The sequence below is a fragment of the Jaculus jaculus genome, chromosome 7, assembly GCF_020740685.1.
Source record: "Jaculus jaculus isolate mJacJac1 chromosome 7, mJacJac1.mat.Y.cur, whole genome shotgun sequence".
In the NCBI taxonomy this organism is placed as follows: Eukaryota; Metazoa; Chordata; class Mammalia; order Rodentia; family Dipodidae; genus Jaculus; species Jaculus jaculus.
In genome coordinates, this window is record NC_059108.1 from 71,149,714 (window position 1) to 71,160,048 (window position 10,335).

At 44.8% G+C, this 10,335-nt stretch overlaps 1 pseudogene; it reads left to right on the top strand.

Moving 5' to 3' along the window:
• The first annotated feature begins 1,764 nt into the window (after positions 1-1,764).
• Positions 1,765-2,426, top strand: LOC101607454 (annotated as a pseudogene).
• Positions 2,427-10,335: the final 7,909 nt, after the last annotated feature.

Consider the following 10,335-nt stretch of genomic DNA (forward strand, 5'->3'; position numbering starts at 1 on the left):
AAGTGGGAGCTTTTAAAAAAAATATATTTTATTTATCTGAAAGAGACAAAGACAGATAAAGAGAGAGAATGGATACGCCAGAGCCTCTAGCCACTGCAAATGAACTCTAGACACATGTGCAATCTTGCGCATCTGGCTAATGTGGGTCCTGGGGAATCAAACCTGTGTCCTTAGGCTTCACAGGCAAGCCCCTCAACCATTTTAAAATGGGCTGGACAAGCCAGACATGGTGGCACACGCCTTTAATCCCAGCAGAGGCAGAGGCAGGAGGATCGCCATGAGTTTAAGACCACCCTGAGTCTACACAGTGAATTCCAAGTTAGTCTGGGCTAGAGTGAAAGAGTGAGATCCTACTTCAAAAAACCAAACCAAAACAAACAACAACAACAAAACAAATAAAATGGGCTGAACAGATGGTTTAGCAGTGAACCCTAAGGACCCAGGCTCAATTCTCCAGTACCCCACATAAGCCAAATGTACATGGTGACACAGGTGTCTGGAGTTCATTTACAGTATTTACAGTGGCCCTGAAGCACCCATTTTCACTCTCACACATTCTCTCTAATAAGTAAAAAAAAAAAAAAAAAAGTTTTGTTTTTCAAGGTAGGGTTTCACTCTAGTCCAGGCTGACCTGGAATTCACTATCACTATGTAGTCTCAGGGTGACCTCGAACTCATGGTGATCCTCTTGCCTCTGCCTCCCAAGTGTTGTGATTAAAAGGGTGTACCACCATGCCCAGCTAAAAAAAAAATTGTGAAAGCCAGAATTGGTAGTAAATAATTTATAATCCCAGCACATAGGAGGCTGAGACAGGAAAATCATGAATTCAAAGCCAGCCTGGGAGAGACCCTGTGTCAAAAAATTATTTTGTGTATGTGATATACTTTCATCTCTAAGGACCTAGAAGATTCCAAGTGGTGTGAACTTGAGGGGAATTTTCCTTTATAACTCCCAATTCTAAAGCCAAGCACTTTATGTTTTCTTCCTAGGTCTTAAAATAAAATTTAGGGGCTGGAGAGATGGCTTAGCGGTTAAGGTGCTTGCCTGCAAAGCCAAAAGACCCAGGTTCGATTCCCCAGGCCCCACTTAAGCCACATGCACAAGGGGGTACACATGCAACTGAAGTTCATTTACAGTGGCTTGGAAGCCCTGGCTATCCATATTCTCTCTCTCTTTCTACCTGCCTATTTCTTTCTGTCTCAAATAAGTAAATAAAGTATTTTATTTTAATTTATTTTAATTTATTAGAGACAGAGGGAGAGAAAGAGAGAGAATGGGCATGCCAGGGACTCTAGCCCCTGCAAATGAACTCCAGATGCATGTGCCACCTTGTGCATCTGGCTTATGTGGGACCTGGAGAATTGAACCTGGGTCCTTAGGTTTCACAGGCAAGTGCCTTAACCACTAAGTCATCTCTCCAGCCAAAAATAAAATAAAAAAATATTTTAGCCGGGCATGGTGGTGCACACCTTTAATCCCAGCACTAGGGAGGCAGAGGCAGGGGATCTCCAAGACTTCAAGGCCACCCTGAGACTACACAGTGAATTCCAGGTCAGCCTGAGCTACAGTGAGGCCCTACCTCGAAAAAAAAATAACACACACACACACACACATATTAAACATGCCAGGTGTGGTGGTGCATGCTTTTAATCCCAGCACTCAACAGGCAGAGGTAGGAGTTCAAGACCACCCTGAGAATACATAATGAATTCCAGGTCTAACTAAAGAGGATACTTGAGATAATTTACCTGAAGCTATGTTCTAGAGACCTTGGGGCACAACAGGGAATGGGAACAAGTGGAAGGAGTTTTGATCCTCCTATGCTGCTGCTCCTGCCTCTGGAAATACATGAGGCCTAGGTACCTCTTCCCTGGCCCAAAGTGGAATAATATCACGTAACTGAAGAGTACTCCCAAACTGAATTCTCTCTGAGTCCCCCTGAAAGACAATCTGACTCTTTCCCTGCTGGCCTGGTCCTGCCCAGAGGGAGGCATAGGGTCAGGCCCTTTTAAGATTAGACCTCACCAGTAGCCCACCACCATGGCCCAGGAAGGCATTGCTGCCAGAGGTGTAAGGGACAGTAATGCTGCTGTGCAAGAGGTGGTGAAGACTGCCATCACCCTTGACGGCTGGTACATGGAATCCAGGAAGCTGCCAGAGCCTCCGACAAGCACCAAGCCCATCTTTGTATGTGTGCACCAACCGTGGTGAGCTGATGTCAGGGTGGTGGAGGCCCTTTGTGCTCAACACCAAATCAACCTAATTAAGCGGGATGACAGCAACAAACTAGGGGAGTGGGTGGGCCTCTGCAAAACTTTCAAGCGGGGAAACCCAGTTAACTGGTTTGTTGCAATAGTTTAAGGACTATAGCAAGGAATCTCAGCCCAAGGATGTCATTGAAGCCTATTTCAAAGGCAAGATATGACAAATAAAAAATACAGCTCGGCTGGGCATGGTGGTGCATTCCTTTAATCCCAGCACTGGAGAGGCAGTGGTAGGATCACTGTGAGTTTGAGGCCAGCCTGAGACTACATAGTGAGTTCCAGGTCAGCCTGAGCTAGAACAAGAGCCTACCTTGGGAAGGAAAAAAAAAAAACAAACTTGATCTAGACTGACATGCACCTTGTCCGGTGAGATTTGAGGTCTCTAAACTGGTTGACACCCATCTCCCTCTTCCCATTTAGTCATCAAACAGGAAACCCTTTCTTCACACAGCCACTTAAAACATACTTTTCAGTGTTGTTTCCACCAGACTAGTTCCAACCCAGATCTGTCAGCCACCGCCTCCAGCTTCCTCATTCCTGCACATGGCATCAGATTGGCTTTCTAGACTCCTTCCTGACATGCCACACCTCTAAAGCCACATAAGTCTAGGTGCTTAAATCCTCCTAGGATCTTAGCCAGCCCCAGTGATACTTTTGTACCTCTCTTCTTGGATCTTTCCTTCAGTTTCTCCTTTGTCTTCCCAGGATTCCAAGAGCCCAAAGAGGCATCTCCATTGTCAGCAGAGAAAGATATTGAATAGCATAGGTGCACAAACCCTTTTGGGGCCTTAGTTTGCTGAAATCCCTTTTGAATCTTCTGCATCGAATCTAAATTACTTGTCTTCAATGTCCTCTCCACACTGTAAGCCATCTGCAAGTGTGATCGTTGTTTCTTCAAAATATATCCAGAGGAGAGCTGGACATGGTGGCGCACACCTTTAATCCCAGCACTCAGGAGGCAGAGGTAGGAGGATTGCTGTGAATTTGAGGCCACCCTGAGACTCCATAGTGAATTCCAGGTCAGCCTGGGTTAGAGTGAGACCCTACCTCAAAAAACAAAAACAAAATATATCCAGAGGCTGGAGAGATTGCTTATTGGTTAAGGCACTTACATGCAAAACAACAGGACTCAGGTTCAATTCCCCAGGACCCATGTAAGCCAATTTGCAGTGGCTGGAGGCCCTGACATGCCATTTCTCAAATGAACTCTTGATTCTTGTTCTCTGCTTCTACCACTACTACTTTAGAACAACTATCATCTCAAATCCCTTCTTTCTACTTCCACATTGTTTCTGTTCTCAGTATTGTCTGTCCTCAGCTTATTCTCAATGTAGTACATAATCTGAACCTATATATCTTATCATTGCTCCTCTGCTTAAAACCATCCTTGGCTCCTAGTTCTTTAGGGCAACAATCCATATCCTTTTTAAACAACTTTTTTTTGAGGCAATGTTTCACTGCAGCTCAGGCTGACCTGGAATTCACTGTGTAGTTTCAGGGTGGCCTCAAACTCATGGCAGTCCTATCTCTGCCTTCCAAGTGCTGGGATTAAAGGCATGTGCTACCACGCCCAGCTACAATATTTTACTTACTAAGGAAAGAAAATGGCCACTTCAAATCCTTAGCCACTGCAAATGAACTCCAAATGCATGTACCACTGTTCATCTGGTTTATGTGAGTTCTGGGGAATTGAACTTGGGTCCTTAGGCCTGGCAGGCAAGCATCTTAACTGCTAAGCCATCTCTTCAGCTCAACAATCCATATCCTTATAATGGTTTCCAACATCCTGTTATGTAGCTTCTACCCTCCTCTCTAACCCCATCCCTTGCCATTCTTCCTCTTAACTGCTTTGTTCCAAATTCCTTAAATCCACCAAATAACATGAAGCCAGATGCACAAAGGGACACATGTGTGTGGAGTTTGTTTGCATTGGCAGGACACTCTGGTGCACTCATTCTCTCTTTCAAATAAATAAAAATATTTTTAAAAATCATCTCTTGTTGGGTGTGGTGGTGCATGCCTTTAATCCCAGCACTCGGGAGGCAGAGGTAGGAGGATCACTATGAGCTTGAGGCTACCCTGAGGCTACATACTGAATTCCAGGTCAGCCTGAGCTAGAGTGAGACCCTACCTCAAAAAAAAAAAAAAAAGTGATCATGTGGGCTGGAAAGATGGTTCAGTGGTTAAGGCGCTTGCCTGCAAAGCCTAAGGACCATGGTTTGCTTCCCTAGTACTCACATAAAGCCAAGTGCACAAAGTGGCACATGCATCTGGGGTTCATGGCACCTCCATTCTCTCCTCTCATTGTAAATAAATAAAATAGGCTGGGCAGGGTGGCATACGCCTTTAACCCCAGCATTTGGGAGGTGAAGGTAGGAGGATTTCCATAAATTTGAGGCCATCCTGAACCCTGAGACTACATAGTGGAGTCCAGGTCAGCCTGGGCTAGAGAGAGACCCTATGTCGAAAAACCAAGAAAACAAAATAAAGAAATAAATCATCTCTTAAGAGAGGGCTTTCCTGACTGCCTTACCTAAATAGCTTTCATGCCTCTTTTGGTCTTTCTCCTGTTTCCTTATTTCTCTTCATAGTGTTGCCGCTTCACACATATCAGTTTGTTTATTTACTTATCATTTCTCTATTCCCTGAGAACAGGGTGTTCTTTGTTTACCACTAGTAAATACTTGCTGAGTTGAATAAATGGATGAGTGGATGGACAAATTACTCTGTTTCTGCAAAACATAAAAGTAGGTTTTAAGCCCCTTAAATGCAGGTCTCTATTTCATCTTTGAGCCTACCTATAAGCATTGTCAACTTATATTTAGTAACTGAAACAACTTGTTTGGGAAACTACTTTTTTAAGGTTTAGAGAGACTATTAGAGGAGGAAGTACAGAGAGCTGCCATCACAAGAGAGGTGAGGGGGGTAAAGCCCACATCCCAGAAAAGCAATTCAGATAGGCACAGAGGATAGGGATTTGGAAGACTAGAACTGAATACAAGAGAATACAAGAATTCAACTGAATACAAGAGTTCCCTACCATACTCTTAGGAGCTGTGTGGTCTGAGACAATACGTGTGGACTTATGCTTTACTCATGTGTAAAGGCAGGGTTTGGACTAGGTATCTCAATCTCTTTTGCTACTGTGTTTGGTAATTTTATTGTTCATTTTTATTTATTTATTTGAGAGTGACAGACAGAGAAAGAATGAGCGCTCCAGGGCCTCCAGCCACTGCAAACGAACTCTGGTATCTGGCTAATGTGGGTCCTGGGGAATCCAGCCTCAAACTGGGTTCCTTAGACTTCACAGGCAAGTGCTTAACCACTAAGCCATCTCTCCAGCCCTATTTATTTATTTCTTTTATTATTATTATTTTGCTTTTTTTTTTTTTTTTTTTTGGTTTTTCGAGGTAGGGTCTCACTCTGGCTCAGGCTGACCTGGAATTCACTGTGTAGTCTCAGGGTGGCCTCGAACTCTCGGCGATCCTCCTACCTCTGCCTCCCGAGTGCTGGGATTAAAGGCGTGCGCCACCACGCCCGGCTATTTTGGTTTTTTTGAGATAGGGTCTTGCTGTAGCCCAGGCTGACCTGGAGTTCACTATGTAGTCTCAGGGTGGCCTCGAACTCACAGCAATCCTCCTACCTCCACCTCCCGAGTGCTGGGATTAAAGGTGTGTGCCACTTACGCCTGGCCTATTTATTTATTTTTAAGAATATATATTTGCAAATAGAGAGGGATAGAGAGAAGACAAAGAGAATGGGTGCATCAGGACCTCCAGCCACTGCAAATGAACTCCAGATGCATGTACCACTTCGTGAATTTGGCTTTACGTGGGTATTGGAGGATTGAAGCTGGGTTCTTGGGTTTTGCAGGTAAACGCCTTAATTGCTGAGCTATCTTTCCAGCCCCTATTTATCTATTTATTTGCATGTGTGTATGTGCTTGCCAGGGCCTTGTGCCACTGCAAACAAATACCAGACTCATGCTAATTTCTTGCATCTGGCTTACATGGGTGGCTTAGGAATTCAACCTAGGGTGGCAGGTGTTGCAAACAAGTGCTTTTAACCACTCATCTCCTCAGCCTTCCCCCACCTTTACATTTTTTTAAATAATTAATTTATATTATTTATTTGACAGAGAAAGAGGGGGTGAGAGAAAGAATGGGCATGTCAGGGCCTTGAGCCACTGCAAACGAACTCCAGACACATGCACTACCTTGTGCATCTGACTTATGTGGGTCCTGGGGAATTGAACGTGGGTCCTTTGGCTTTGCAGGCAAGCCCCTTAACCACTAAACCATCCCTCCAACAGATCTTTTGTTGTTTTTGATGTTTTGTTGTTTGTTTGTTTTGAGATAGAGTGTGCTGTAGCCCAAGCTGACTTGGAACTCACTCTGTAGGCCCAAGGCTGGCCTCAAACTCACCCTGATCCTCCTTCCTCTGCCTTCCAAGTGCTGAGATCAAAGGCATGCCCCACCACACCAGACTCCCATCTTTCTTTCTTTCTACTTATTTATTTATTTATTTAGAGGTAGAGTTTCATTCTAGTCCAGGCAGACCTGGAACTATGTTGTCTCAGGGTGGCCTTGAACTCACAGCAATCTTCCTACCTCTGTCTCCCGAGTGCTGGGATTAAAGGCATGCACCACCACTCCTGGCTCCCCCACCTTTTTTGAGATTGGGTCTCATATTGCAGTTTAGGCTGGCCTGGGCTGGAACTCAACATGTAACTGGCCTCAAACTCATAGTGATCCTCCTACTTCAGCTTCCTGAGTGCTAGGATTATAGGTATAAGCTACCATGTCTGGCCTCTCAGTCCCATAATTATTTGACAACACTGAGCTAAAAGCCAGGCACTCACTGAAAAGACACAAGACCCTAAACCCAAGAGCTAGGGGGGCTAGGAAGGGAGTCAGTTCAGTTGCAATAAGAACTAAGTCTAGAGGCAAAAGCCTGGTGTGGTGGCATATGCCTCCAATCCCAACACTTGGGAGACAAAGGTAGGATTGAAAAACAAACAAAATTATATATGTCAAGCACAGAAAGAGAACACAGAGAGAAAACAGAATGGGTGCCTCCAGCCGCTGCAAACAAATTCCAGATGCATGTGCCACTTTGTGCATCTGGCTTTACGTGGTTACTAGGGAATTGAACCTAAACCATCAGATTACAAGCAAGTGCCTCTAACTGCTTAGCCATTTCTCCAGCCCAGCTTTTAATTTTTAACTTCTTGATTTTTTTTTTTTTTGTTTTGTTTTTCAACGTAGGGTCTCACTTTAGCCCAGGCTGACCTGAAATTCACTATGTAGTCTCAGGGTGGCCTTGAACTCACAGCATTCCTCCTACCTCTGCCTTCCGAGTGGTAGTTTAAAGGTGTGAGCCACCATGCTCAGCTTATAAACATTTTTAAATTTTTTTAGTTAATTTGTTTGAGAGTGAGAATGAGGCAGAGAGAGAGAGAGAGAGAGAGAGAGAGAGAGAGAATGGACATGCCAGGGCTCCCAGCCACTGCAAAAGTATTCCAAATGCATGTGCCACCTGGTACATCTGGCTTAAGTGGGTACTGGTGCATCAAACCTGGGTCCTTAGGCTTTGCAGGCAAGCTCCTTAATTCCTAAGCCATCCCTCTAGTCCTGAGCTTGGTTTTGGCATATGTATGTATGTATGTTCATGTGTATAAGTGTAGGCATGCATGTGCCATGGCACTCAAGGGTGTCGGTGCTCATCTTCTACCTTGTTTGTGGTGGTTTGATTCAGGTGTTCCCCCATAAACTTATGTGTTTTGAATGGTAGGATCCCAGCTGGTGGCAATTTGGAAATTAAAGCCTCCTGGAGGCAGTGTAAATGTTAGGGGCAGGCTTATGGGTGTTATAGCCAGCTGCCCTTTACCAATGTTTGGCACAGTCTCCTGCTGCTGTTGTCCACCTGATGTTGGACAGAAGGTAATGTCCACCCTCTGCCCATGCCATCATTTTCCTCTGCCATCATGGAGCATCTCCTTGAGTCTGTAAACCAAAATAAACCCTATTTCCCCACAAACTCCTCTTGGTTGGGTGTTTTCTGTCAGCAAGGAGAAGTTGACTGCAACATTGTTTGAGGTAAGGTCTCATTCTTCTTGCTCACTGCTGTCTTCACCAGGCTAGCTGGCCTGAGGGCTTCTAGGAAAGTCTCCTGTCTCTGCTTCCCTTCTCACAGTAGGTGCACTGGGATTCTAGATGCCCACCACAGTGCCCAGCTGTTGCATGGGTTCTGAACTCAACTATCATATTTGTGTGCCAAGCGTGTTTTACCCACTGAGCCACCTCCCTAACCCAGTTTATTCATTTGCAGACAGGGTCTTACAAATGTAAGGGTTAATAAGTCTGGGGTCCCAGCAATCATTAGAGTCACAGAAATTTCTGAGACATGGTGGCCCTGAAACAGGTTAAAGTTCTTAAATTCTTTTGGGTTGTAAATAACTTCCCAAACCATAACCTGATAAGGAGCCATGCAAACCCCCTATCATCAAAGAACTAGTCAAAACCTAAGAGTCCTACCTGGGGAAATAAGTCAACAAAGGAAACAGCCCTGTTACAGCCCTTTTCCCTCTCATTCTGTGCCCTACTTGTCCTTTAAATATCCAGTTCAGCCAGGTGTGGTGGCACATGCCTTTTATCCCAGCACTCAGGAGGCAGAGGTAGAAGTATCGCCACAATTTTGAGGTTACCCTGAGACTACATAGTGAATTCAAGGTCAGCCTGGGCTAGACTGAAACCCTACCTCGAAAAAAAACAAAAAAATAATTAATAAAAATATCAAGTTCAATCAAACTGCCCAGTAAGCACTTCTCTTAATGTTTATAACCTTATATTAACACTACTCTCACTTTTGGTAGAGAATCTTCTCTTTTCAGATGGCAGTGACCTTGGGATGACTCAGAAGGCATCATAGTGCTGGAAAGTGACCGGAGTGCTCAGTACTGTAATATCTGTATCATACCTTCCAAGGCTCAGGTCTATTGCAGAAGAGGTGGCGGAAAGAATGTAAGGGCCAAAGGAAGGGTAGGACTCCTTACAACGTGCTCCTCCAGTCACAAATGGCCTGGATATCAATGACCTCACAGTGCCTCACACTACCTACACAAGACCATCATAATAGGAGGAAAAGATCATGACATCAAAATAAAAGAGAGACTGACTGAGATGGGGAGAATGGAGTTTCAAAGGGGAAAGTGAGGGGAGGGAGGGTATTACCATGGGATTTTTTTTTTTGATTTTTCGAGGTAGGGTCTCACTCTAGCCCAGGCTGACCTAGAATCCACTATGGAGTCTCAGGGTGGCGTAGAACTCACGGCAATCCTCCTACCTCTGCCTCCCCGAGTGCTGGGATTAAAGGCATGTGCCACCACGCCCGGCTTACCATGGGATATTTTTTATAATCATGGAAGTTGTTAATAATTTTTTTTTTAAATATCAAGTTCAGCTGCTTCTGAGCACAGCAGCCTCAAACCCTCAGAATGGGACTGGCCTGTCCTTCATTGTTCACATGCTCTCTTGCTCTCCAATAAAGAACAGCCTCCTGCTGGGGTCGTATATGCTATTTCCACATTGCTCTAATTGATTCAGGACCAGCTCTGACCCAACAACATACTCCTGGCCGGCTTCAAACTCAGTAGGTAGCAAGGGCTGACCTCTTGGTCCTTGGGCCTCCACCCCTCCTCCCTTGTATTGGAATTACAGGTGTGCATATGCTTGGCTGCTTTTTTGTTTTGTTTTGTTTTTCGAGGTAGGGTCTCACTCTAGCCCAGGCTGACCTGGAATTCACTATGTAATCTCGGGATGACCTCAAATTCACAGCAGTCCTCCTTCCTCTGCCTCCCCAGTGCTGGGATTACAGGCATGCACCTCGGGAGACAGAGGTACAAGGATCGCCATGAGTTCGAGTCTCCCTGAGACTACATAGTGAATTCCAGGTCAACCTGGACCAGAGTGAGACCCTACCTCGAAAAAACAAAAATTACTTATGTATATATATACATTTTATATATATATGTGTGTGTGTGTGTGTGTGTGTGTGTGTTTTTTTTTTGTA